General features: G+C 34.0%; 1 long non-coding RNA gene across 2 annotated transcripts; it reads left to right on the forward strand.

Moving 5' to 3' along the window:
- The first annotated feature begins 371 nt into the window (after positions 1 to 371).
- LOC110702617 lies at positions 372 to 3,717 on the forward strand. Of its 2 annotated transcripts, XR_002507502.1 has the most exons (4): positions 372 to 552; positions 1,716 to 1,807; positions 2,892 to 3,023; positions 3,117 to 3,717. It is a non-coding gene; the product is annotated as an uncharacterized LOC110702617 (long non-coding RNA). The 2 variants fall into 2 exon arrangements; XR_002507501.1 differs by lacking the exon at positions 1,716 to 1,807 and having other exon boundaries at positions 380 to 552; positions 3,117 to 3,712.
- Positions 3,718 to 4,894: the final 1,177 nt, after the last annotated feature.

A 4,894-nucleotide genomic window follows, 5' to 3' on the forward strand; every position in this document is an offset into this window, starting at 1 on the left:
TTTCTAGTGTAACAAGCTTAGATAAGTTTAATTAAGGATATGTTCTGTATACCTTATTTTCACTTATTCCACCTGTAAGAAGTTCATGTTTGTTGGTACAGATTAATAAGTTTAGAAAAGAGTTTCCCAAATACAAATTACAACTAAAATATGTTTGAATAAGGTCTAATAAGTTTAGAAAATTCAAAATTAGGTGAATAAAACACACCCTTAGTTCAAATAAGTTCAATTCAGGTTTAATAAGTTCTGATAACACTACAAGAAAAAGGGGAATTAGCAACTGATATTTGCGACTACCCTAATATTCAGTCGCAAAAAGGGGAATTAGCAACTGATACTTGCGACTACCCTTAGCAATTTAGCATAACGTGTTACCACTAAACACACAATAAATCACTCCTTAAGTCATCATTCATCAATAGTTCCGTACAGACTCTTCTTCCTTAAAAAATTTTTTTAAAAAAAATAAAACGCAGAAGGCCAAGTTCACAGACTCAACATGTCACCGTCGATCTTCATCTGCCGCCGCTGCGCCACCAATTCTCCTTCCAGGTTAGTTTAACCGCCTGACGCCGCTCCATCTTTTGCTTACTGTAATTTTCCAATTGTGAATTTTAGGGTTATCATTGAATTTATTGTCCAATTTTTGAATTTATTCTGGTTTCCATGGTTTAATTGAAGTTAATTTTTGAAAAATCATTCAAAATTGATTGATAATACAAAAAGCCTTAATTATTTGCAATGTAACAATCCCGAGTTTGATAATTCGAACCTTTATTTTCTCTCTATTAGTGTAAGAAAGGGGGTTGATTGGTTAAAGTGTAGTTCTAATTTGTAATGGGATAATCAGTGGATGGAGAGTATTGAGGTTCGCCTAAACTTCATTTAATTTCTGGTTTTGCTCTGATTTAATTCTGTTTCTGGGCTTAAATTGCTACTGCTTGGTTACCGACTTACCGTGACAATGGGATCATCAATGATAAAACAACAGAAATAATGTTAGACTACAAAGTAAATCCAATGTAGCATGTTAATGTGTACCCATTAATGCATGAAAGATAAGTTTATTCTGGGTAAAAAAAATGTGCTACTTGTGGAATGAAAAGGCTGCCTTATTTTTATTTGTTAAACTATAAAGTAAATGCAATGCAGCATGTTGATTTTAAACAGCGAGGAATTTGTCAAATTGCAACTAGTCAGAGCATGGCCGACAAAATACAAATTATGATAATTTCCTATTAATTGTACTCTAGTAATCCAGGCATCTTCAAATTAATGGGCTGGTCAAATTAGCTTACAGATATCATGTGTGGAATGTGGCAATGAATAATACTCGTACTGTGAAGGGAATTAGTGGTGAATATCAATTTCAATAATTAAGGGACATTCCTGTGTGAATGAGGGCATTATAAACTTTTTTAAGCTGAATTCTTTTGTAGAAGACTCTTATTGTTTGTGCTGGTGCATATAGGCTATTGTGTTGTCCTTTTAATTATATAATGCTGCTTATTGGCTTTATCGATTTGCAAGGAACATGAATTTATTTGGGTACTCAACTTTTTTGGCTATCATTTGGATTTTATGGCTGGAAATCAATGAGTAAATAATTAGATTTGGTTTTTCTATTTGTGAACTTTGTAGAATAAAGCAGTTTTCCTTGCATTTCTATGTTGTTTATCTGTGGGTAAATTTTCCTTTAATCTACTGCAATGTAGGAGTTTTTGGCCACGGTCGCTAGCCATGTCCAATTCTTATGCAGAGCTTAAATTGACCCAACTCTTATTCTATACTTCAAGATCTTTGTCAGGTCACTTTTGTAAAAATTTTCTGTTTTCGGTTTTACATATTTCAATTGTGGTTGTCGAATTATTGTTTGTTAATTGTTATAGTTTATGCGATTAGAAATTTAGAATCTAGATTATTTAATCTGATTGGCTTTATTTCCTGCAACGAACTAGCGTGGCGCGATAAAGAAAAAATGGACGGAAGGTTGTTTTGGATAGAAAAGCTTAAAGCTTGCGTACACTCGTTAATGGCTTTAGGCCATCACTCTCCAAGAACTTACTACTATCATATGCTGCCTAAACTTCTCTACTCTAGACTACTCTATTTATACTACTACTACATTGCATAAGTTGGCAACAAGGCCTTAATTACTACAAGTACTACTCTTGTCTTCTTTCCACTTTTGCACAATACAAACAAATGGCCTAAGGTGGCCTGTCTGCCCTGCTGCTCATCTGTCCTCTGTCTCTCTTTGCTTGCTGTTGTTGTTGGTCTCTGTTGTTGTTGTAGATCTGCCCCTGCTGCTTGCTGTATGTGAGTGTCACAGGTGGTGGCAGGAGTGGGTTCGTTGCATTCCCCTATTTGATTGATAATATATTGGAGCATGTTACTTTGGAATCTGCATTTAGGTTTTGTACAGACTTTGATTTATCTGAATTAGTGGAGTACTTTTCTTTTCTTAAAATTTACGTATGTCAAAGATAGAAAAAATGTCAGAATGATGGTTGAAATGATGTGTTGGTTTAGATTTCAATTGAACTTTTATCTATTAAGGTTAGAGCTAGACATTGCAAATTAGCTTACATGGAAAATTAGTATAAACTTTTGGGCATGGGTTATTGATGTTCAGTAAAAATGATTTGTGGCTGATATGGATAGTTTGGCTCTTTGATCATTCATACTATACTACATTTAAAGTCGTGTTAGTCTAACCATCCTGTTTACGAGGGTGAGGGAGAGTGATGGGATAAGTTTGATCAAAGATCCAATATTAGTCTTTCAAAAAAGATCCAATATTACAACTACAATGGGATTGCTTCATTAAACTCGTGAGTGATATAGAGTTAAAAAAGTATGTTATTTATTCTTACTTTTTTTTCCCACAGGTTAAGTTGCTAAAGAGAAGTATATGTACTTGGATGCTTTTTGCTGATTTTTGTTGCATTTGTTCTCTCATACGCATCACTTTTCTTTCTTCTCCAAGGTTGATGATACCAATTCATGCATGTACAATAAAGGTTAGAAAAAGTATTCCAATTTGATCTGACATGGTGTGCATCAATACATGTCATACAATAAATATTGATTTCGGCTTTTTGTTGATATTGCAGGGTGGATTTCTTCAATATATTGATTAATTGTACCTGGCAAAGAGACGTGATTTTTAATGATAGCTCAACGAGGTTAGAGGATTACGATTGAGGTTATCTAGAGTAACTTATTTCAGAAAACAACTTTGTTAGCAATTGAAGATGTATATGTATAAGTAGATAAAGGTGAGCTTATATGGTTTAAATTATTGAGCAGTACGAACACTCTTATGTAATGTAAGCACTCTTGTAATGTAAAAGTTGGTTAATATTTTGTGGTATTTACCAAAAAAATTAAAAATTCAATAGTTGCTTTGTGTTGATGATGGTCTCCAAATATTGATAGTCAAATTTAGCGATTGCAGATTTGTTTAGAGACTCAACGGTTAGTTACAAATTAATTGATCTTAGTAGTCTCTAATCTGTCGCCAAAAAAAAAAAAAAAAAATCGTCTTCGTAGTCGCAAAAGTTTGGTCTCGTAGTCGCTAATCTGTTGCAAAATAAATTAGTCTCCGTATACGCAAAAGTTTGGTCTCGTAGTTGCTAATCCGTTGCAAAATAAATTAGTAGTCGCAAAAGTTTGGTTTAGTAGTCGCTAATCCGTCGCAAAATATTGGTCTTTGTAGTCTTAAATCATTGGCCTCTGTAGTCGCTAATTCGTCGCAAATATTTTACAACGGGCAATGTTTTAGTTGCTAAAATTTTGAAGTTAGTTGCTAAATGGTAGTTGCAAAGTCGTTGCAAATCTGTCGCTAAATTTGCGGACTATCTAAAAATTAGTCGCAAAAATAGATTTGCGACGAGATCTTTAGTGACTAACCAAAGTAGTTGCAAATTCGTCGCAAACCCATTTTTGCGACGGATTTGTGACTACTTTGGCCGTTGCTAATTCACCTTTTTCTTGTAGTGTAAGAGAACCCAAGATCACATTACAACTAAAATAAGATTTAATAAAATGTAAGAAGTGCAGATAATTTCTTATCAGCAGAAAAGAAGTGAATAGAACACCCTATTTACACAAATTTCGAATCTAAATAAATAAAGACGGGAAATAAAGTAACAAATGAATTTATATTAATATATGAAAATAAAATAAACTAATTCCTCTGAATCTATTCCGCAGCTTGACGATGACACGTGTATGACGTTTGATGACGTCAACTTGAGTTTGAACGCAGGGTGACGTTTGATGATGTCAACCTATATTTCAAGGGTTTTGTTTGAATACACTTGAATGAGGGCTTATGAAGCTTAATCCCGTTCAAATGTATTTGAGTGTATTTGAACAAGTCGGCACGAGTTTGATGTGCTTGTTGGCTTACTTCAGAGAGAATTTCGTTTGAGTTGTATGAGCTCTTGGAATAATGATTTCTGGATCCCCTCGACTGATGGAGGAATGGTGTATTTATAGGAGATGAGAACCCCTTGAGTTACTTAGTAGGTTTGGGCCTGGCCCATTTTGTGACTTAGAAGTCTTTTATCCTACTCTATTTGACTTATTTTATAACCCGAATTGTATTTGATTAATTCGGATTAATTATTTGGGTGGGCCCAAAAATAATTAAAATGGATCATTAACATGATTTAACCCCAATTAATTTATTTAATTTAATGTATGACACTTATAAAATTTTCGTGTCTACAAATTGCCCCCTCGAGACTATGTCACATACACGATTTGAAGTGTTTGGTGTGACAAGGTCTCGACCCTTTAATTTGACTTGGAAGTCACTAGTACTTTTTTTGTACTGGGTTTGATTTATGGGAATTCTCGAGCTTCAAGGTTAGACTCCCAATTG

Source organism: Chenopodium quinoa, unplaced genomic scaffold (genome assembly GCF_001683475.1).
Source record: "Chenopodium quinoa cultivar QQ74 unplaced genomic scaffold, ASM168347v1, whole genome shotgun sequence".
In the NCBI taxonomy this organism is placed as follows: Eukaryota; Viridiplantae; Streptophyta; class Magnoliopsida; order Caryophyllales; family Amaranthaceae; genus Chenopodium; species Chenopodium quinoa.